We start from the raw sequence: 24,089 nt of genomic DNA, 5'->3' as shown, positions 1-24,089 counted from the left end.
AGAACTGTGAGAGAAATGGGTTCCGAGGCCCCTTCTTACGCGGCATTGCCGTAACCAGCACGCGGAGAGCTTTCTGGCTTGCAAAGGCTCACTGATATCAGTGCATATCCAGTCCCGCACACCCTGGGGATGAAGCACGGCTACCCCCATCCTACAGGTCAGGTGTCTGAGGCCAGGAGACCGTACGCTGCCCAGTCCTTACAGGTAGAGCGAGACTGGAAGCCAGGTCTTCCCCCTTAATGTTTAGGCTTTTCTCTATTTCCCTCTTTGGCATTTGCGTGCATCAAAAAAGCCGTGGGTTTTCATTCCAGGGAGTTTGCTCTCAAAATAAGGTCAGAGTAGAAAGAAAATAATTAGTATTTCCCTGAGCTACTTCTTGTCTAGGCTCTGCTGTGTGGTGTCTCATCTAGTCTTCTGAGCAGGTTTTATTCGCCCCCCACGGTGCACCCAAGACAGCCCGGGCATCCCGAGGTGAAAGGTCTTTCCCCAAGTTCCACAGTAAGTAGAGGCAGCTGGTTGAGACAGGCCTCTCTGCCTCCCGAGGCTCGCTATTCCTCTCAGCGTGCTGTGTAGGCTTGCCAGGGCCGGCAGGGGTTAGGGGGTTGTGGTGAGGAAGACCCCACAGGTGGGAAGGCTAGGAGGCACCCAAAGCCGTGCACACCCTGCTGGCCCTTTTCCCCCCGCAGGGACCGTGTCCTTCCAGCCTCTGCTGGCCCCCGTCCAGATCCAGGGGTCTGTGGTGTGGAAGGACAGACCTCCGTGATCCCCCTGCTCCGTGACCCTCACTCACCTAGTGAAGGGGGATGTGATGGGCCCCTGCCTCCTCGGCCTGTGCTCGAAGGCTCTGGTCCTATCTGGCCTCTCCTGGTTCCCCTCTCTGTCTCCCTCATTCCCCAAGCTCTCCTGTGTGACCTGTTGTGACCCTTGATCACAAGCTGTTCTGCACGGTACCCCTGGTTCCATTTATGTGTGGCTGTCATCTCCAGGGAGAACGTGAGGACGCCTCCGGCAGGGACCAGACATGACCTTGTCTTTGGAACGGGCTGGAAAGTCGGGGCATTGAGATGGTGGGATCCCAGTTCCCTGCCCATGTGGCCAAGGGCAAGGTGTGCATTATCTCCGCCAGTTAAGTGACTACTTCCTTCCCCCTGATGTTCTCTTGTGGCAGTTACAATGGACCCAGGTGTCTGGGGGCTTAGACGATGCCAGCCTCTCTCACTCCATGTGGTGGTGATTCCCTGGGAGCCTGTGAGACACGGTTGGAGGAGACTTTTCCTGGGGACAGGAGTCCTTAGCTGCATCATGGGCTTTCCTGCACCTGCCAACATGCTGATGTGCTTGGCTGCCAGTGACGTTGACCAAAGAGACTCTGTGTGCCAAGCACAGAGGCTTGGGGGTGAACCCATGCCCGAGGTCACAGTTGGGGACAGAGTCAGGAAGGAAGCCCAGGCCTTCTGTCTGTGGGTCCCACATGGGCACCTAACTGCTGTGCCATGGGACAAGGCTGTTCCCTGTCCTCAGCCCAAGGGACCCAGGCCTGTAGGAGCTGCCACCAAGCAGGGTCACTGAGACAGGACCCCTGTCATTCCGGCTCATGGCCGGTCCTCGGCGCTCCTGAGTGTCTGGCTCATAGTGGACTGAGGCTCTGCATCAATCCCATGGTGATCGCAGACCCTCTTGTGAATGTGGTGGGGTCACAGCTCCCGTTCACCAAGAGAAAACACTCATTTGTCTCATTTAATCTGCACAGTGGCCCTCAAAGGTCCTTATTATTACTCTCAACCTACAGATTGAATTTAAGACTTATTGTCCCAGTAATGCCACGTTTCAAGCAACAGCATCTCACTGTTCTGATAATAAGCATTTATTGCTTGCAAATCTGGGCTGGTTGGCTGAGTGGCTCTGCTGAGCTTGGCTGGACATCCCCCGTGTCTGGGCTTGGCTGTGGTTGGTCCGTCTAGTCTCTGTGGGGTGACTGAAGTGTCTCAGCTCTACTCTGTGTGTCTTTCATCTCCTGGGCCAGCAGACTATCCCACCAACGTCCTGAAAACTGGCACTTTATGTAAGGGGGGAAGTCAGTACTATGATTCCTGGGGCTTCATGAGCAGGGCCGCTTTCTCAAGGTCGCCCGAGAAGTGGCTCAGCCACGAGTGATTGTCCTCAGCCTGTCTCTCGGGTGCATGTGTGGAAGAGCCCGAACCTGTACCCAGGTCCGACTCAGGAGGAATGCGCAGCTAGTTAGTGGACTCAGTGTTTCTTGGAGGCTGGATGCTGGGAAGAAAAGATGCTGTAAGACAGAAAAACAGTGACCTTCTCTTCTAAGGGGTGAGGAAAGCCTCTGGTTCCCCACAGTCTTCCCTCTGGGTAGCCAACCCCATAGACCATAGGAGATGGTTCCCTTGAGACCCCAGATTCTCTCTTGAGACCCTTGGGACAGGGGGCTTTCCAAACACCCGTGACATGGAGCAGCGAGGCCTGTCTGCTGTATAATAGCCGTAGTTCAGGGCTGGGGCCTCACCCATTAAATAGCCAGCCTTGAGGATCAAAACCAAGTCAGGGATCTGATTTTGAAAATGGCTTCAAAGGAAGGGATTCCTCATTGTATGGCTGGAGCTGTGGCTCCTCCTCCTTTGTCCCCTTCACCCACGGCAGAGTCCCAAGGAATAAAAATGCCAAACGTAGTCTTTGAGCTCTGTCTCAGAGGCTCCTCCCCGAGGAGCCCTGTCTCTCCCCCGCTGCCCTGGACCCCTCACCATGCTTTGCTTGCTTTCCCAGACCAAGGTGCGCGTGTCTGAGGGGACTGCTGGGAGGCCAGACTGGAAGGCTGGGCAACCACCTACTTTGACCTCACCTCCCTAGCGGGAGGAGGCATCACATCTGGGCCTCTGTTTGCCTTGACCTTTGACCTGAGAGAGGCCCAGTGCAGAGCCTCCAACAGGGAAGACACAAACAAGAGGCCACCCTCTCCCTCCTCCTCTCCCTCCTCCCTCTTCCCGCCCTTCACTCACTCTGCATCGTGTGTGCCAACCATCAACCCGGGTGTGTATTTTTCCCAGTGAGCTAAAGGTTTATGAAGAAGATCCCCTTCGGCCTGTAAGAACTCGAGTGTTCTTTCATCCCTGGAAAGCTCTTCATCCTTCAGGACCTCGTAGCAGAGCCCAACGTCCTGAAAACTGGCACTTCATGTAAGGGGGGAAGTCAGTACTGTGATTCCTGGGGCTTCATGGGGCTTCAAGGGGCTTCACCCCCACAGCTGGGGCCACTGACCTCCGTGTCAGGGTGCGGCCTCAGCAGGACACCGTCCCGGGCCACAGAGCGCTGCCAGCACTGGTCAGGTTTATCTGTGTGTGTGTGTGTGTGTGTGTCTGTCCACCAAGCCCTCTGAGGAGAGTGACAGTAGCTCCATCATCTCTCTGTCCCCAGGGCCCGCCCCTGGGCCTAGCACGTGTAGACGTCACTTCCCTGAGCAGAGTGACTCCTTGAATGTGACGGCAAGTGGGTTACTGTTGCGTCAGCAGAGGGCTTGGGCTCCACATCCTTAGCTCCGAGTTAGAAGCTGGAAAGCCCTCCTGTCACACCAGCTGCAGACAAAGCCTGTGGCTCCAGGGACACAGTTTAACCCTCACGCTTGGCAGATCTGCGCCCTCTCGGAAAGAGCCCAGCCTGAGAACTCGACAGACTCAGAAATCCTTTCTCTGCCTTTTCCCAGCTGGTGACTTTTGCCTTGTGCCTCTGTTTCCACACCTGTGAAATGAACGCGGAAACAAACGTTTCCTCCTCCCCCCACCCCATGGCTGAGAAGAATAGAGATCATTGTTGGCAAAGCTCAGGCTGAGCTGCAGCTCTCACTGCCACAGGCTTTGTCCTGAGAAGAGACCATTTCTACCGTTTCTTGGCAGGGGAGAGGAGGGCGGGGCGGGGGTGGGGTGGGCACCCAAGGCTTTTTGTGGCAAAGCGGCAGTTACCTGGAGGCTTCCGGAGGTGTCCTTTCTTTTGCAGTGAAAGTGCCCGCATCGAACACAGCAGCGAGCCAGCTGGCCGCTCCAGCCCTGCCTGGATTCCCAGGAAATCCGCAGGAAGGAGCTGCCTGCTGCCCCCGGCCTGCTGTGTAGACAGCAGTAGCTGTGGGAACACACAGGGACGGGAAAGCAAACACACTGCACACTGGGGATTCCGTCCTTGGGCCTGTAAGGAGCCGATACTTGGCAGTTTGTAAGTGTGCCCAGTGGCAGCATAGCTGCTAGTGAAACCTCCGCTCACTCTCGCCCTTGTGGGGGCTCAGGGACGATGCAGACTTTAGGATTGTGTGCCCACGCCGGGCCCTCCCTTCTTCTTCCCTGCATTTCCTGGGCACTTCTTCTGCATTTCCTGGGCACTTACCGTCTAGCGGGCATCACGCTATGTGCTGGCGCTAGGAGGAAGGGTGACAAGTGGTGTGGGACAAAGATAGAGCAACACCCGTGGTTAGCCCCATCATGGGCCCCCAAAGATCTCCACATCCAAATCTCCAGAACCTGTGCCTGCCACTTTGTAAGGCAGAAGGGATTTTGGCAGAAAAGATGAAGTTAAGGATCTTGAGATTATCCTGGCATATCTAGAAGGAGCTAATGTAATCCTTTTTTTTTTTTTAAGATTATGTATTTATTTATTTGAGAGAGAACGAGAGAGTGCACAAGAGGGGAGGGGTCAGAGGGAGAAGTAAACTCCCTGCTGAGCAAGGAGCCTGACACGGGACTTGACCCTAGGACTCTGGGACTACGACCTGAGCTGAAGGCAGTTGCCCAACCAACTGAGCCACCCAGGCACCCAGATCTAATGTAATCGCAAGTGTTCCTAGGAGAAGGAAGCACAGTGAAATGTGACCCTGTGACCGTGGAAACCGAATGATGTAGCCAGGAGCCCAGGAATGCCCGCAGCTTCTAGAAGCGGGAGACATGAGGACCATATTTTCCCTTGAAGCCTCAGAAGGAACCACCAGCTTGGCTGCCCCCTTGATTTTAGTGTCTTAAGACTTGTTTTGGTCTCCCGACCTTCAGAACTGTAAGAGAATGAATTTGTGCTGTTTTTTAGCCATGAGGTTGGTGGTGATTTGTTACAGCAGCAACAGGGAAACTCATAGGACAGATCATTGCCATACAGTCTGATGATGAAGGAACCCATAGTGGCTCAGTGGTTCAGAGCGAGATCCCTGGAGTCCCAAAGCCCTGGCTTAATGGCTTAAGTCTGTTTCCACCTTCCATCGGTTGAGGGGCCTTTTGGTACATCACTTTTCAAAGCTTCTCATCCCTGCCATGTGCCTCCTCCTTCGTCAGCAGGATGCTGGGTGTGGGGGTGCCAGTGGGGCTGCCCAAGTGCAGGGTTACAGCTGGAGAGGCTCCTGAGCTGGCCCTTTTGATAGAGAATGGTGGGACCAGCAGGTGTCATGGGTTTTCTTGTCACCTGATCTTCCCAAGGTAGTGCAATTTACAGAAATGCCCAGTTTTTCCTTTTAAGCTACTCTTGAATATGTATCTCACCCCTGCTATGTGCTCAGCATCGTAGGGGTGAGCAGAGTGTGTGGAGCTGCCACAGGCCATCCAGGCGTCCCAGGTTCGGGCTCCTTCCTTGGCACAGTCGGTGTTGATGCTGCTCGGGATGGTCTGTTGCAGACCCTTGCTGGGATTCTCACTTGACAACAGGCCACCTGGACCCCTTTTCTCATGGCAGAGTCCGCTGCACCATTCCAGGGGTGCAGAGATCGAGGAACCCCAGGCAGTGGGCGGAGCTCAGGCTGCTCAGAACCAGGCATTCCAGGGGGGCTCTGTGGCAGCCACACTCCTGAGAAGTTGGAGCCCTTGTGCCCATATTACAGACTGTGCTCTGTAGCGCTGTGACTGGGTAACACTCTTTCTTCTCTAATCCCACACATCGATTCAGAGGTGAGGGATCATTCTCGCCGCTTGCACCAGGGAAATTGAGGAACAGAGAGGCTGACTTGCCTGTGGTCACACAGAGAGTAAGGGGTGATCCCAGATGTGATTTTTGGAGTTTATACTCTTTGGTTCTGTAATAGATTTAGGGGAGAGAGGAAGGGTTTGCATTGATTTGTTTTGCTGTAGGGTATCTCCGGCCCTGTACCCCACTACCCACCACTGGAAATAATGTGTCTTTGTCTCCCTGTTGTCATCAGAGTCTGCCTGCATTCCTGCCGCCACGTCAGCAGGGGTGTTGGAGAGCGAGCAGGCAGCCTGGCAACATCTGGGTCGTGAGATGCATCCATCTAGAGGGCAGAGCTCATTGCAGTTTTAGCATATGTACCAGCTGGGCTAAGGAGCCCACGAAGATGGGGAGCCACTAGCCAGCCCAGATTCTCAGTCCCGGGCCCTTCATCTTGTTGTGCCTACGTGACGCTCTCTGAGAGGTGACGACACACAGCCCCTGTGTTCACACCAGAGCATGAGACCAGGGCTTGCTGTGAGGTTCTGTTGGCCAGTGGGAGAGGGGTGCAGTCTGCTCCAGGACAGAGAAGGTGCTAGGCGGTTCAGTGAATACCTGCTGTGTCCCCAGGCTGTCTCAGGGCGTCTCATAGGCTGTCCCATGAAGCCCTGCCTCCCCCTCTCAGGCAGACTTTTCACCCCTATTTCTCAGGTGAAGCAACCTCAAGCCCGGAAATTTAAGTATTTGCCAAAGCATTTACCTAAGGGGCAGAGGAGCTAGGGTTCACCTGGGATCCTCCTGACTCCTCAGACCCTCCTTTTTGCACTCTAAGCAGCTCGCTGATGTTATAAAAGGCAGTTCAGATGCTTCACTGGAAAATGGGAGCAATGTAAAATACAATGGACCTTACCTATTTACACTAATTAAATGAGGAAACAAGTTCATCATTGCCATCCATTGCTGTAATGAGGCCAGAGGACAGCAGGTGTGTGGATGGGGTGCCCGTGGCAGTTGGTAGGATGTTTGGAATGGGTTTTGTTAGCGTAGGATGCAGAAATACCTTGACGGTGTCTGCATCTTTTCATGCCATTACTTCATTTGCCAGTTGTATCCTAAGGGGATAGTTCGAAGGAAGAAAAAAAGCCTATTTTGTGCAAATGTCTATTAAATCATGATTTTATTATTTCTTTTGATGATGGAAAATTTCAGACATCTAGGAAAGTAGAGAGACTGCTATAATGAGCACTTATATACACCACTTCCCTGTTTTAACAGTTACAAACGTTTGCTTTATTTACTTCATCTTTTTTGTTTCCAAAATATTTTCAAGTAAATGATAAGACATCGTGATATTTCATTTCCAGATATTTCAGAGTAACTTCAGTTATGATAATGAAAAGTTGAAACCAAAGTTGATTGAATGGAGACTGTTGAGATAAATATGATTATCCACCTGGTCCAATATTTTAAGACCCTTAAAATTATCATTTTGAAGTTCCTATTACAAGCTTTCTTAGAGCTCAACACTTTGTCTTTTTGTAGGACTTACCATAGTTTCGAATAAGGTCATCGTTTGGTTGTTTAATTAGGGTCTGTTTCCCTTACTTCTTTGGTGGTGACAGTGTCCTTTTTGCTCACCATTTTGTCTTAACTGCCCATGAAGATGCCTGGCAGATAGCAGGTGTTAAATAAAATTGGTTGAATGAGTGCCAAACGAGCATTTTGAGATCCTCGAAATGACATGCTGAGTGATGCAGGCAGAGCACATCATCTCATATGAGTACAATGTGCAAATGCGTGGGCATGTAGATGACTTCTAGAAAGGCCACTTTGGGAATTTCAAGTTTTCATGCCAGCATGATGGGAGATACTGGTGAGATTTGCTTTCCTGCTATGGTTTCTGTCACGTGGTTTTAAGAGTGCAGAGTCCATCAGCCACCGCCGTGCATTCCTCTTACTCTGTGTGGTGCAGGAGAGAAGGAATGGGGGTCTGTCCTGGGAAGTCTCGGCTTCTAAGCTCGCACTTCCCTACCTCACCGTGAGTCCCTGGGCAAGCGCCGAACCTCACAGGGCTGAGTTCCTGCAGCTTGCAAGTGTGGGAGTGGCTCCTGCTCCTCTGCATTTCTGTAATTGTCATGCACAGTGCACAGATAGGGGCGAACATTGCAAAATGTTGCCTGAGCGGGCGCCTCCCAGTCTTCCCCACCATGATGTTTGGCCCTGCAGCTGCCCTGATCCCCCCTGACAGAGAGCCCGAGAGCAGATCTACTGAGTGTACTATGCAGTGAGGGTTGTCTTAGGGGTCCATCTGGAAATCCCTGCTGACTGTAGACAGGAAGGTGACGGCTAATTAACTCTGAGAGCTTCCTCCATGCTCACCCATCTCACTTACTGATGAGTCCATCAGTCATCCAGCGGTATTTACTGCACTGGGCCGGTGTGTTCATTAGCCCTTGGCAGCTGTCCACCCTGCCCAGACTCTGGATTTTTAAGTGGCACTGGAGTCTGTGGACATCTGGTCCTTGGGGTCACAAGGGAGGATGAAGGTGGTTCAGCCAGGGGCTGGGGATGAGGGCCAGGATCATCACCTTCCAAGGAGAACTTTTAGTAGAGGAATCCTGGCTGACTCTCCCCTCTCCTTTCTTCCAAAGAATCTACTCAGGATGTTAGAGCCCATGTGGGTGTCCCAGCGTGGCCATAACAAAGCACCACAAACTTGTCTTACACAACAGAATTTCATTCCCTCACAGTTCTGGAGGCCAGAAGTCCCAAGGCAAGTCCCAAATCAAGTTAGGAATACCCCAGTCTCCCTCCGAAGGCTCTAGCGGAGGATCCTTCCTTGTCTCTTCCTGGATTCTGGTGTAGCCAGGAATCCTATAGCTTCGGGTCCTTGGCTTGTGGACTCCATCCTGGACTTCTCTCCTGTGTGTGTGTGTGTGTCTGTGTGTGTGTGTGAGTCTCTGCACCTCTCTCTCTTCCTAAGAGCACCAGTCCCTGGGTTTAGGGTCACACTAAATCCTGCTATGACCTTAACTCAACACGATAGCATCTGCAAAGAGCCCATTTCAAGACAGGATCACATTCATAGGTACTCAGGGTTAGGATTTCAGAATATCTTTTGGGGGGATACAGTTCAACCTGTAACAGAGCCCAAAGCAAAAGCAGTACCTTTTGCTCCTGACTGCCAGCGCTAGTGCCCGAAGGAGCTCTGCCTAGCGTGTGTATAGATGGACAGATTTTTCACGTGGGACCTGGATGGGTCCCTTCTTGCTCATCATCCTTTTTGATTCTATAGTAACTCTCTCGTGCATGTGTTCAGGCTCACAAGACATACCCCTTCCTTTCCAGCCTATACACGCTGAGCAGCGGTCCCTAGTCAGGCCATCAGAAATGCCTTTGGCGGGGCGCCTGGGTGGCTCAGTGGGTTAAAGCCGCTGCCTTCGGCTCAGGTCATGGTCTCAGGGTCCTGGGATCGAGCCCCGCATCGGGCTCTGCTCAGCAGGGAGCCTGCTTCCCTCTCTCTCTCTCTCTCTCTCTCTCTCTCTCTGCCTGCCTCTCCATCTACTTGTCATCTCTCTCTCTCAAATAAATAAATAAAATCTTTAAAAAAAAAAAAAAAAAGAAATGCCTTTGGCCACTGCCAGATGTTCCCTGGGGGGGTGAGGGACAACCGCGTCCTCCATTAGGAACCCCTGGTGTAGCCCAGCGAGGCCCCACCTTTGCAACTCCAGAAATCCCTTGTACTGATTTGCCCTCGTCTCAGACAATCGTTCCAAATAAGCAGGCGTCACTTGTCCGGGAGTCCTTGGCCCACCTTCTTACCTAAAACCCACTTTCTTACCTAAAAATAATCCCCCCATTGGTGTCTCTGATCCTTGCAACTGGGCTGAGTTAGTACTACATTCTGGCGGGTATCAAGCAAAGAAGCTTGACGTTTGGGGAGCTCTCTGGACTTACTGAAAATGAAACAGAAGGTGCAGTTTCCGGTAGAATTTCTGACCAGTTGAAAAACAGCCCAAATACCCGCAGTGACGAATCCCAGATAGGGACTTCCTCCACCGCCTGAAATCACGTTTTGGATCCAGTGTCTGTGGACGGTTCCTTAGAGCTCCGGATTTCTCCAGGAATCTCCATCCTGTCCCCCTCTCATGCGCCTGAGGGGCGTTATTATTCAGTGCAGATTTACTCCGCGCTCGCCACGGGGCTGGTGCTTCTCGGGGTGCAAGGGTGCCGTGGGAGCAGCGCTTGTGGCCACGGCAGGAACAGGACCCGTGGTGACCATCAGGAGGCTGTGGGAGAAACAGTCGAAATCCCCGCAGTGCCCAGTGCTGAGACAGAGGCGCGGCCCTTTGCTGGGCTCGAGGGCAGGGCTCTCTGGAACTGCAAGACCCTGTAAGTAATCAGGTCACCCTCTCGCCGGTCTTCCGGCTCAGCCCTAGCTTGGTTCCCTTCAGAGCCCTGTTCCCACCAGTTGCCCCTCTAGGGAGAGTCTCGTCATGGCTTAGAACACGCTCTGTAGCAGACAGTGTCCTGCTAACCGAGAGGTGTTTCTGAGAAGGGGTGAGGGCCAGTCTCACTGGGCCCCGTGAGAGGAGGCCCCAGAGGGACCTTGGACCTCACCTCCTTGCCAGTGCGCCCTGCTGAGTAGCTGGGCAGGTCCTCTGAAGGCAGCCTCTCGCGCTCTGCAGGATGAAAGATGTTGATTCCTCTCTCTGTCCCTAAGTCTTCAGCTAATGCCTCAAAACACGGAAGGGACCATGCAGACTTTGAACCTTTGTCCTCAGATCCTGTCAGAGGGGGAAGGGGCACAGGAGGATGGGAGGGGGGTGGTCGGCTTCCTTGCCACGCCATCCCACTGGTTCCTCCTGGCCATGACCAAATGCAGTGTTTTCTTTCTGTGTCTGTTGCCTGGATCCCCCCAGCCGGGGATGTGTGGACCGGCCATCTCACGGCAGCGAGCGCTCAGAGGTTGCCATGCACCTGTACAGGTTCTCACCTCTCCTCCTTCCTCCCTCCGCCCACCTCTCCTTACCTGGAAGGCACTTGATTCTTCTCTTAAAATGCACTTCAGAGAACAAGCCACACCAGCTGCCTTTGGAAGTCTTTCAAAGACACGAATCCCCGCCTGTACCCTCCTCTCCTTTAGTTAGCACTGGGCATGGCTGCCACCCACATTGTCCTCCTGTTTCCGTACTCATGCCTTCAGGGTCCTGGCTTGGTTGTAAGGCCGGTGGTGCTGGCTAGGCTTCAGGAAATGCCCCAGGTGGGCACAGCGAGATGGGCAGGCGTTCCCCCAGGGAAAAGGCAGGCGAGCCACAAAAAACAGAAGAGAGTCAGGGATGAAATGGTTCAGAGAGGGTGGGGCAGGGGGCGTTGGCTCTTCTCTATTGAGTTGGGGCTATTGGAGGCTGCTGACCAGATCTGACTTGCTTTTAACTGGCTCATTCCAGCCACTCTGCTGAAAATTGACCAAGGGTAGCAAAGGTGGGAAGAGGAAGACCAGTTAGGAGGCTCTGGCAGAAACCCAGGGCTTTTGCAGAAATCCAGGGAAGGAGTGACAATAGTGTGTACATGGTAGCAGAAGAAATCACAGGAAGGGATCAGATACGAAGGTATCACGAATGTAGCATTTGCTGATGGCTTGGATACAGAGTATCCGATAAAGGATAATCCTAGGGTTTTACCTTGAGCAAGTAGAGAGTGAAGTTCCGTTCATTCTTTTTAGGGGATCAATGAGGGGATAGGAAATGTGTGTTTTGTTTGTTTGGCAGGTAGGAGTCCACTCATTATGTTTGAGATGTTCATCAGACATCCAAAGGGAGATATTCAGGAAGTAGCTGGATATGTGCATCTGAAATGTGAAGATTAACTTTGTGTGTCAGAGGGCTCCTTGACAGGCTCAGTCGGTTAAACGTCCTGCTCTGGATTTCAGCTCAGGTCATGATCCCGGGGTCTTCCCAGCCTCTATACCTCAGTGAGTCAGTTCCTTACTTACGTTTCTGTTGCTCTGAAGAACCTGGACTGATGCATGGAGTAAAAGGATAGTAGTATCCTTTTGGAAGTATTTTGGAGTCCTATTACTTAAACCAAGAGACTGGTGCGATCCCCAAGAGGGCAAGTGTGAGCAGACAGGAGCAGACCACTGGGCTCTACAGCATGCGCGCGCGTCTGTGTGTGTGTGTGTGTGTGTTTAATATATACTGACCACTTACTATGTGTTGACATCCCCCAGGACTGGTTGCTGCCCTCTATCTCCTTTTTTGTTCGGGAAGTTTGGGAAATGATCCCCAGGGGACCTTTATTTATTATTTGACTGATCTGTTGCAATGTGTCAGCCTCCCCAGTGTTCTGGGCGTCGGCATGGCACACAGCTCTTCCTTCTCCTGTGTCAGAAATTGATTATTCCGGCATCTTCTTTCCCGGACATTTTCAGTTCCCCTGACCTTCCAGCCTCTCGAAGCCATTTTGTGTCTCCTGATACTGAGTAATTCCATTTATTGAAACATGTGGAGCCTCCTTACTGGCAAGGGTTGGTAAAAATAGTTCTGCAGCCCCAAGGGACAGGGGCATTTGAACTTGGTGACTTGAAAAACGTTTGGTGTGAATAATGAAAAGTGCAGGACCCTGCTTATGAATTTCCCTCACCCTCTTTGTTCCTTGTTTTTTGTGTTTTGTTTTGTTTTGTTTTGTTTTGTTTTGTTTTTTTGGTGGGGGGCGGGGGTGCGGCAAAATGTTTAACCCATATTTTCCAAGAACTCTGTAGGTAGGTTTCTGGGGACAATTGATTTTTGGGGAAGTATTGTTCCTCTGGATGTGGAAACCATGAAGCAAAGAATAACATTGAGCAAGAGTCCTCCTGATGACCAGGCCTGGGCTGATTATGGTGCGTTTGGGTCACCGTGTGGTAGGAGGTATCCTGCTGCTGCCTGAGCTGCACTTTGACCCCAGAAGCCTTGTTCTAGCCACATGATGGATCATCTAACTTCTAAGGCTGCAACTGATTCAAACTGGCAGCCAGAAGAGACACAGGTCTCTGTGTGAGGAATATGGAGTTCTGATCGCCTCCCGCCCCTGGCTTGCTGTGTGACCTTGCGTATGTCTCCTGACCTCTCTCTTTGATGAGTTTGGGCTGGGTGATCTCGGAGGGATGAGATGGTGGCCAGAGGGAGGGTGCAGGCCTGAATAAGCACCCCCCCACCCGCCCCAGCACCCAGCTAGCTACTGTGTTGTGTGGCATCATGGCTGCCGAGTTACTTTTTGGACTATGTACTGTAATGAAATTTCCTGAATTTTAGATGCGGACAACGAATTCAGAAATACAACATCCCCTGTGTGAAACCTGTAGCCAGACAGAGCCCATAGGTCCTCATTTACAGCTCAGTGGGAGGGCGTGGTCCTTCATGAGTTACCACAGGCGGGAACCCTGGAGGTGACCGAAGCTCCTTCCAGTTATTTTGTCTTGAAATCAGTACAAGTATTTTCAAGGAACTGGGGGGGGCAAAGCTAGACTGGAAGCTGAATCACAAGATTGCTGTGGCCTAGAGCCCCAGAGAGAGGGCATGGCCTTCCTTTCATCGTGGGCGGAAATGTCAGCCTGAGGCAGTGGGCTGGGTCAGCTGATCTCCGTGGAACTTACACACCTCCCCCCCACCCCCGCAGCCCTGGGTCCGCTGGCTCCACGGGCTGCAGAGCATTCTGAGCTGCAGACAATCAAGTATTTCAATATACTCGTTCTTCATTGAACAGTATCTCTTACAGGTCTTTTGTGGGTGTATACGTGTGTGTGTGTCGGTGTTCTTTTTTAGCTGCTGCATAGTATTCCATAGTTTTTTCGGCTGTTCTGTGGGCATTTTACATTTATCCTCTTCTCCCTTTTATCTCTATTTCCCATGATTTCATCCCATAGGCATTTTCTTTTTAACCCTGCACTTCACACCTTCCTTTTCTCTCCCTTCTCTCTCTCCCTTCTTCCTTTTCTCTTTTCCTTGCTTCTATCCACCTGTGGATCCATTCATCAAACATGCTGGGCCTACCGGTGCCAGGTGTAGGGGCAGAATCCTGAGGCCTGGCCTTCAGGAGCTCCAATCCAATGGGAAGTCAGAGAAGAAACACATCACGGTGAATCCCCAGAAGCAAGTTCTTCAACAGTTTTTGTTTTTGCTTGTTTTTAAAATTTTATTTATTTGACAGAGGAGAGAGATCACAAGTAGGGAGAGAGGCAGACAGAGAGAGAGGAGGAAGCAGGCTCCCCACTGAGCAGAGAGCCCGATGCGGGGCTCGATCCCAGGACCCTGAGATCATGACCTGAGCCGAAGCAGAGGCTTAACCCACTGAGCCACCCAGATGCCTCGTAATGTTCCTATTTCTAAGATGAGGGCCCTGAAGTTCAGGGAGGTATAAATCCTAAGGCGGAGCCTCAGGCCCGGGTCTGTGATGTCCAACACCTCACACCTCTGCTCCTCCAATGCTGTTTTATTTGGATTCCAATTCATATTGAGCCGTAAGCCGAGGCTGAGTGCTGTGCCTGATTGTGTTTCTGGTCTGCTGCTTACGGTGCAAAACTGTGTCCAGATGCAGACGCTGTGCTGGGAAGAGGTGTGTGAGAGAAGATACCCTGGGTTGTCATGCTGAGCCGTGGGCAAGGAGCCCGAGGGTTAGGAGTAGCCCTGTTCTGGATCCGGACGTGCTCCCCGCCTCTTAACTGCTGTGGGATCTACATCCAGTAACTAGCCTCTCGAAGCCACAGGTTCCCTATTTGTAGGATGGAGCTAGTACCCCTATTTGGAGGGGACACTGAGGGTTTGAGACGTTTAAAGAGAAAACACAAAGCATGCTGACTGATGTGTAGTTGGCCAGCAGCGCAGGATGGCTATTGTGTTGTCACATTTTAGTTCATAGTGTTGTATCTAAATGTTACTTCTTTGTTTGCCTTGTCTTTGTCCTTCCGGAGGGAGAAGACCACGCCTTATTCACCTTGGCATCCCATGGAATCCAGTGGGGGGCTCGGTCCCAGCACCCTGGGATTGTGACCTGAGCCAAAGGCAGAGGCTTAGCAGACTGAGCCCCCCAGGCGCCCCGCATCCCCACCTCTAACAAACCCAGTTCTTGGTACATGGTGATTGTATGCCCACTTCAGGGTACACGCGAGAATGAATGCAAAACCAGGCTTGGGCCAGGGGTCTGCTGGGGCCATTTCTGGCCAGTTGTCGAGGGACGTGTTTCCTGGAGTCTTATCCCGGCTTGTCAGATCTAGGCCAGGACAACGGTCCTGGTTCCATTGTTCCCAGATAACATTTCCTATCTTAACGTCTCCCTGGAGCCGCCCTGGGCCCCACCCCGCCCTCCTGGCCTATCACTGATCCCCACTTGGGCCCTGACAGGTTCCATTCCAGCCTGCCAGGAACAAAGCTTTCATGTGGTCAGCACCGCTCCTTGTCTCCTCCCCACCCTTGTTACAACACTTGTGGAAGGAGGCATTTCTCTCTCTGGAACTTTCCACATTGCAGGGAGGACCTAGGAAATGTGAAATAAAGTTCTTTACCAGAGCCTGACCCTTCATGCTGTGGCCTGTGTCTTCCTGCTTACACCTCACAGACACCTGGTCTGATGGGCAGATCAGTCTTATCCCTGGCCTGCCGTGGACAAAGTTGAAGACAAAAGGCTTGGGGTCTGCAGTAGTATCGGTGGTTTGCCTGAGAGCCTACCCAGTGACCAGGTCTGTGCACCGCACCCACGCTTTTTCCACCGCATGTCCCTAAGTGGCTGTCTTTTCTGCTGTTCCCTGGCCTGCCTCCTTCCAGAAGGGTTTGGATAGCTCTGTCACGGTCATCATGACCCAGGGCACTTTCAAGTTCGCTAGTCAGTGCGGCATCCCCGGAGAAGGTAAGGTGCCCAGGCATCACCCTGAGCGTTGGGAAGCAGAAACTTAGGGAGCTAGGTGCCTTTCGGAGATTACCCAACTGAAGGTGGTGGCACTTTCCCGAATGCTGCCATGTTTCCCTTCCTTGTTCAGTTCGGCCCTTAGATCCGTTGTTCTCAGATGGGGTGTAACGTTGGACTCACCTGAGGAAATGAAGAATCGTGTGGCAGGAATGCCCCGCTCCTGCCTCCCCCAACCCCCAAAGATTCTGACTTTGGAGTGAAGCCTGGGCACTGAAGTTACAACACCTTGCCAGGTGATTCTGTGGCACAGCCGTGCTGAGAGCCCATCTGACAGCACCTGCTACAGGGATGCTGGGAAGCTCGTGAGAAGCCAGTAGTCCTCAAAGTCTATTTCAGACAAGAGTTCCAGCGCTCCTCGAGCAAAACCAGGACTTAAGCCTGCTCACCTTCGCTCAGATTCAGGGCAGCTCCTGTCTCCAAAGAAAGGGCAATGCTGAAAGAGGAAACGGGGAACAAGGATGATGGGAGCAGCCCCCCAGACTGTCATGTGTTGTGCCCCTGTCATGTGGCAGACACTGGTCTGAGCACCTTACATATACCAGCTTTATCCAATTCACCGTCCACACGCTAGCACAAAGAACAGGCTTCTGCTGCTGTTACCCATTTCACAGATGGGACCACTGGACTAGATAAGCAACTTGCGCAACCTGGCGGTGGCAGAGCTGAGATTTGAAGACAGATTGCTGGCTCTGGAGGCTACTGGTTTTACCACTATGTCTGCTGCTTTGCAGAATGACTTGGGAGCCGTGTATACTGAGTCCCCTGTGGCCGAGGGTCCCTTCATGGTGATGATCTACCATTCTGCTGCTCAGCAGTCTCTTGTGACTCCCATCCCATCTGTAGAGGAAAGCGAAACTTCTTAACATAGCTTGAGGGTTATCCTTTACCGCCTGGCCCCTGGGCAAGCTTTCATACTCCATGTCACACATGATGCTAAGACATCTGAAAGTCCCCTCCCCTTTCTCTGCCTGGTGACCCCTACTCTTCAATACCTAGCTCAAATAGCCTCTTCTCTGTCTTGTGCGGCAAGAGTTTGTGCCTCCTTTCCCTTTATTCCCAAAGCTCTTGGTCCCTCCCTCTATGACCATATGGATCACAGCCTTTCTCTCAGGACCCTCCAGTGGGTCTTGACTCCTTTAGAACAGAAAGGGGGTCTGCCGTACTCATGTCTGTGTGCCCCTCAGCATCCACTGCCATCTTCAGTGGATATCAACCTCTAGGTTCCTCTTCATTTCAGCCAGAGAGATAAGTGTTCTTTATCTTCTGACTATCAGAGGATTTTCTGTTTGTAATGGATGATTTTCTTCAAGGTGCCTCGGGCTCCAAAAGGCATAATTGATATTTACTGTGTTTTCCTAGGTTGTCAGGCTGTGATTTTAGCGGCGTCCTGAGCTCCTATGGAGATTTGCCTCTCTCCAGCCTTGGGCTATCTGCATTCCTGAACATCTCTGGGCCCAGAAGGAAAAGGAGAATGCTGACCAGCTCTGGGAATGGCCTGAATGAGGAGAGGTTGGTGTGTTGCTTAGTGTTCAGCTTGATTCCAGAATGAACCCACCAGGGGCAGGAAGAATGGGGTTTTTGGCAACCAGAAGTGGAAATATGCTTGTTTCTTCATATGCTTTTGTGGAAATGGCAGGAGGTGCTCACCGGGGATTAGTAAGGCCCTTTTAGCAAGTCCCACTGAGGTCTGAGAAGGGTGGGCATGCTAGGAGCCCCCAGCTTGTCGATGCTCAGTGTCGAGACTTTGCTGCATGAGGAGAGAAAAAACGGAGTTTCTAAGACACTGGGTGAATTCTAGGAATTCACCTGCCCAGGTGCAGACGGTGTGAATAGCATCTTCATCTCAATACTGCAGAAGTGGCAAGTGATAAGACGATTTATTTATTTATTGACACCCGAAGCCTCGTTTTTAATCAGATTACTGGATACATAAAGAAGCAGGAGAGACTGACCCAAACTCGGGGGAAAAGAAAGTCAGCAGTTAACAGAATACAACTGAGCCAATTGTGATTCACACTTGTATGATCGATTGGTTTTTATTATCATTAAACAGACTTTATTTTTCAAAGCAGTTTTAGGGCCTGAGAAAAATTGGGTAGAAAATGCAGGGAACTCTCATATCCACCCTGTCTCCACGGATGCACTATCAGCATCCCACACCAGACTGGGACGCTTGTACAAATGTACACTAACACGTCATCATCACCCAGAGCCCATAGTTTATGTTAGGATCCACCCCTGGTGTTGCCCCTTTTCCAACAAATGTGCATCAGGTATCTAGCATTGTAGTATCATACGCATCAGGTATCTAGCATTGTAGTTTCATTGTAGTATCATATGCAGTTCATGGACAGGTGAAACCCAGTTCCTCTGGGTTTCACCTGTCCATGCGTCTTTGTGAGACACCATCCTTAAAGCCCCTCAGTTCGAAGTTGGGTCCGTGGAATGGATCACTATGCAGCCATTAAAAAGAACGAGTGGCTTGATGAAGGAATGTGGAACCATCTTAAAACGATAATCACTTTCAAAATGCACTCTCAGCCTTACCAGTGTTGATGAAGCAAGGAGGGCCTGGAAGAGTGTGGGGTGTGCCAACAGCCACTTCGCCCCAAGGAGCCACCTGTCCTTCCGGCACCCCTCCTTACCATGTTCTGTCGCTCCTACCTCTCCACTGATCTGGGCTCCCCCTCCTCTCTCCCTTGAATTTCTGTGCCCTGCCAGGCTTCCTTGGCGTTCCAGATTGTAGAGACCCAGGGATGGGGAGAGGCTTGCCGTGGACCTTTGAAACGGACAAGTTGGGCACATCTGACCCAATTGATTAATTTAGTCCCGGGAGCCAGGCGACCCAGCAGCTGCACGCTGGTGAGTCAGATCCATTGGGGTCTAAGTCTGAGCTCTTGCTTGGCTGCCTGTGTGACCTTGGTCAGGTTACTTAACCTTCCTGAATCTCAATTTCCTGGTCTGTAAGAGGAGGCTAAAAAAATGCTTCTCTTGAAGTTGCCTTGAGGAGTAGCTTTGATAGCTAGCATAAGTGAAAGTACTCTTTGAGGGGAGACCAGGGGAGAGTGTTTCCCTGTAGGGAGCAAAGTGAGGAGGCCCCCTATTGTCCTCAGGTGCCCCAGCCTTCCCCGGGAAAATCCCCTCTGCAAGTCAGAGAGGTTAAAATTTGGCTCCTTCCTCTTTTATTCAGTGTACTTCTCTGGGCTGCCTAGGGCTTTCAGCTTAAGCAAATAAATTATCCTGCTCTGCTGGGCTCTGTGTTCTGTAGCCAGCCATATGTTTGAGCTTGATAGAGATTCTTATCTGGTGGTAATATTACCCAGCGAGGGATGACATTTCTTATCAGAGGCCCTGAGGAATCAGAGATAGGAGCCCTTTCTTTTTACCGGCAGCCGGGCCTCAGCGTGTGGGGCTGGCAAGCGGGGCGTGAGGGGGGTGGCCGGGGGCTCAGGGTGGGCACGTTGCTGTGTGCCAGGCATCAGCTGGCCCCCTGTCTCTTCCGCATGACAACCAGCCACTCCCAGTAGCCTGCCTGGTCACTGGAAGTAGACCGTTGGGAGATTTTTGCATATGATCGAAGCAGGGCAGGGCAGGCCAAGTGAATGAGGAACGAAGGAGAGGATGTGAAGACGCTGGAGCAGCTGGGGGTACAGACAGAGCACCAGCACCTGTGGGGCCTTACCCTTGACGGAGAGCCAGGTGGCCTCCTGCTCCAGAGCCTAGGCCTGGGGCCTCTGCTCCACGGTTCTACAGAGGGGAGGCAGCTCAGGCCCAAGTACCCGCCACAGTCTTGGCTGTAGGAGGGGCAAGGTGCTGCTGCATGACCTCCTTGTCCCCCTCTAGATGCCCCCCCATCCTCCACCTTGTCCTGGCACAGAGGGGCTGTGCTATGTGGGTGCAACAGGATGGATGCCACACGGGGCTCCTGGGCCCTCTGGCTTCTGTTTGGGAGGTAGGGTGGGTGGGCAGGAAGGGAGGAAGGTCAGGGTTCTCGTTGGCTGCTCCTGCTGGGTCCCAGATGGATATGGGCAAGGTCTACACCAAAGGCCTTGCATCTGAGTCCTGATTCTGTCCCTCCCGCTGTGTGACATTAGACAAGTCCTTTACCTCTTGCGCCTAGTTTCTACCCATCGCATGAGGTAACATCGCCTCCTTTGCGGTCTCTGGCCACTTGGGATCTCCGTGATTTCTGTGTCTCTCTTTTGCCCTGATATCTGGAGGAAGGGGCACTGCAGGGTCCCCGAGAGCCCCGAGGGTCACTGCAGATGAAGCTCCAGGGTGGGTAGAGGAGGTCAGAGGTGACCACATGATTTGGGGACTGCAGGCTCCATTTCTGACACATGCGCAGAGCTCTTTCCCTCCTGATTTTTGGGAAGTCCTGCCCTGTGCAGCCCTGCTCTGCAGTCATAATCTTGCCATCATCGAAAGGGAAGGAGAAGTGGTTTCTCCCTCTCCCTGGACCTGTTCCAGCCAGCAGTCCTGCCCCTGCTTCACTTCCTTCCTGTTGGCCCCAAGTCCTGCTTCCTTCCGCCTCTCCCCCGCCTCTCCAGCCCCGCCCTCTGGTGGGGCGTGCGGAGGTTCCCGGTCTCTCTCCTCACCTCCTGATAGCAGGTCCGCTCTCTGACAGCACCATTCTGCCCTTGTCCCTCTCCGATCAAAGACAGTCATTCCTCCTATCACCCATTGAATCTCCCCTCAGTGTCGCCCCACCCAGTGATTCTGTGCTGGTCACCTCTGTGATGATGCCTCTCACGCGGGGTCCGCCCCTGTCTTTTGAACCAACCACTTTCTTTCTTTGACTTTTGTACCTGATCATGTCTCCTCCTGAGGGGACCACAGACAGGGCTGGGCTCTTCCCCTGCTCTACCAGCTCCTTGCTCTGTGACCGTGGGCTAGTCACTAAACCAGACTGAACTTTAGTGTCCTCAATTGTGACATGGGCTGTGAGCTCGAGCACCAGGGTTCTTTGGAGAAGAGTCCCTCTGGGGCTTGCCCAGGGATGGGTGTTCAGTGAGTGAGGGGTCCCCTCTCTCTAACTGGCTGCCCCTCAGCATACTCAAAACTTGCCTCTGCTCAAATTCCATTCCATCATTCACTTTCTCTCTGGGCTCTTTTGCCTTGGAAGTCAACTTCCTCTGCTGGAAGGACTCCATCTTAGTGCCCCCTGTCTGGACAGCCGGAATAGACCTTGTCTCTTTCTGCCTGTGTCTGACTTCCCAGCATGACGTAGATTGCTCTAGGGCATTGGCTACAGTACGTCCTGATTCTCAGCTTGGCCACGATTCAGTGATTGAGCAGTTGACTCCGAGGGAATGGAGGAGAGTCATTTGTTCTTTGGTTGAGCCACATTTGACTGAACGCACATCTTGTAGTAGGTCTGTGCTTGGCACTGGAGTTGGAAGGAGGTGTAAAACGGAGACTGTCCTTATGGAGCCTGTCCTCCAGTAAGGTTTCCTTATCCAAGAGTCTGTGGCAGTCATGGACTACAGACCTGGAGGGATGTGGTCCCTCCCCATGGGCAGCTCAGAACCTGATGCGGATTGGGGGGTGTGGGAAGAGTTCCATGCCCAAGGAGATGATGCCTCCCTTCAGATGGATGTCCCCATCCCCCAGATCAGAGCATGGGGCCCCCTCTCGAGATGCCATGAGTGGCCTTGTCAAGATTGAGACTATCCAATCTGCAGATTCCCCCTGTCATGGCCTCCCTTCCTACCATGGAGGGGGCAGCTCCAAGGTCAGCAGCACTTTGCATCATGGACCTGGCACAGGCTTTGTTAGGTGAAGTCCTCCAAGAGGGGTGTTGTAGGAAGTTCCAACCCAGATGATCGTGATGTTGCCTTGAGTATTCATGACAGCCTGTCCCTGACCAGTGCAGTGGGAGGAAGCCGGCAAGCTGACCATCCTGGCTGACTGACTTGGGGTTTCTTTCCTCGTGAGACTCAAGCATCTGGGGTTTCAGTTAAGTTTATTATTCGTCCACTACCTACTTTCCTACCCAAATCTTCCTCATCTCCCCATAGCTCATAGCTAGAGCTTCCAAATTCAACTCCCGGATTAATCCTTGTCCCTCTGCAATCCCTTCTGCACTTGGCAACCAGCACGATCTTTACAAAATGTGAATCAAATTGTGTCTGCCCCACTGAACATACCAAGGACTTCCCATTTCTGTTCTTGGGATAAAACTCCAAATCCCCCATGGGGCTCTACATGAATTGGCCTGGATTTCTCTCCTAGCTCACTGTTCTTCAGCCACACTGACCTCTGCTGAGTGATACATCCTATTCCTGCCCACCTCAGGGCCTTTGCACATGCTGTGTCTCTGCTTGGAATGCTCATTCCCTCTATTTTTGCATGCTTTCTCACCTTCACCACTCCCATTGTTTCCTCCCACTAGTCCTTGCTTTTCCTTCCTAGTGTGATCTATCATGATAACATTTATTTGTGTTTATTTCACACCTGTCCTCCTTCATGAGACCATACTCCTAGAAGTGCAAAGTTGGGGTCAATTTCATCTACCGCAGTCAGAACAATGAGAGCCAGTACTTTGATCATATTGACCATGTGCCAGCCATGGTTCTAGGTGTGATGTTTACCCAGCCACTTAATCCTTATGAGACCCTACTGACATATAGATGTCATCACTGCCTTCATTTTACAAATCAGCAAACCGAGACACAGAAAGGTTAAGTAGTGCGGCCCAGCTGCCCCATCTGGTAGATCTTAAAACCAAACCATAGCTCCAGGGTCCTTGCTCTGAAGCCCTCTGGCAGAGCCTGCTGGCGCTTCCCCAGAGGGGATGCTCAGTGAGTGGATGGACATATGAATCAAAGGACCAGTGTCCCGTCTCTCAGGGAGGTCCTCACTGTAGTTTCTGTGCTGGGCCCAGGGATGGTGGCACAGTCAGGGGCGGGGAGACCTGGAATGAGCCCAGCAGACCTGGACTGCAGTTAGGGTCCCCCTATAGTCACTAACTGGGGACTATGGAAAGCCCCTCACTTCCCTGAGCTAGAATGTTCTTAGCACGGACTTGAGCAGTGCTGTCGCCCTTGCACAGTGGTGCAGGAGCGCCGGGAGGTGAGCAAGGGCTCATAGGTGACTCACAAAGTCTTCACTGCTCTTGTCCTCCTAGTGGGCTTCTTGTCTCTGGGGAGAGTGCCTCACACCCCTTTCAGGTAAAAGTTGCTAGGAGGAAGCAGACCCCCCCTCCCCAGCAGGGGATGGCCTGGCTGGATGACAAGGATTAGGGACGGAGTTCCCAGAGGACACAGAGGGTGGCCCCCATGCCTCCTCCCAGCCTTAGTATGCCCTCGCCATAACTGGAGTGTTTGCTGACTTCGGTTGCAGGGCCAGGGGTGGTGGGCTTCTGGTGACCTCACCCCCTGCCTATGCCACAAAGCTGAAGGCCCCTAAGAGTGTCTGGGTCTCCAGACAGGACGGACCTGCCACCTTCACCCTGTGACCCCAGATGCCCCGAATCATTGGTGTGACTTTCTGACCCTTTCCAGGAATTCCCTGCCTGTGGCCTTCAAATAAAATTTCTCCGTAATGTTGAATTCTAAACATCGCTTTGCTCTCCGCCTCTCTCCCGGTCCCCCTCCTTCCGGCTGCCTCTCTCCGGCTTGCATCCTCCTTCCTCGCTCCCTGACCCCCCCCCCCCACCATTCTGTGCCTAACCCTTTCTCTCTGCATCTCTCACCACCCCTTTACCTCATTCTGGCCTTCAGACACACAACTTTCCAAGGAGCCCACATGCCGGCTTCTTGCAGACTGGCCTGTCGAGCAGCTGGTCCAGCCCCTCCAAGGCAGGAGGAGAAGGACGTTTGGTCCTGTGACGGCCACGGACAGCTGGCTCATCCTGGACGCTGGCTCCCTGTGCACCTCGTCCCTGCAAGGTGGTGTGGCCCCAGGCCTGGCCCTGACAGCAGGGCCGTGCTGATGAGACCAACAATTCAGCCTGGCTGTACTTTCGATGGGCAACCTCTGACACTGTCTTCTTCTTACTTCTGGAGATCACTGCAAACCACCCACCTCCCGGAGGGCACCCCCTCCTGCCCCAGAGACTGGGACGTTTAGATCCATGGTGTCCTAGCTCCCTCACTTAGTAGGTCCTTGACCCGTAGGTTCTTCTGAAGTTTCAGAAGCCAGATCGGATTTTGATCCTGGTTGCATTATTGACTAGCGGTGGGTTCCTGGATGAGGCTCTGTGCCTTGGTTTCCTCATTTGCAAATTG

General features: G+C 52.4%; 1 long non-coding RNA gene across 10 annotated transcripts in view; it reads left to right on the top strand.

The window, feature by feature from the left end:
* LOC131826399 (uncharacterized) overlaps positions 1-24,089 on the top strand; it is a 226,233-nt gene that overhangs the window by 178,655 nt on the left and 23,489 nt on the right. For all 10 annotated transcript variants that reach the window (XR_009351564.1, XR_009351572.1, XR_009351568.1 and 7 more), the window contains one exon: positions 17,218-17,367. This is a non-coding gene — a long non-coding RNA (uncharacterized LOC131826399). The remainder of the gene's footprint in view (positions 1-17,217; positions 17,368-24,089) is intronic.

This window comes from Mustela lutreola, chromosome 3 (genome assembly GCF_030435805.1).
Source record: "Mustela lutreola isolate mMusLut2 chromosome 3, mMusLut2.pri, whole genome shotgun sequence".
Taxonomy (NCBI): Eukaryota; Metazoa; Chordata; class Mammalia; order Carnivora; family Mustelidae; genus Mustela; species Mustela lutreola.
This window is presented reverse-complemented; position numbering and strand designations above follow the sequence as displayed.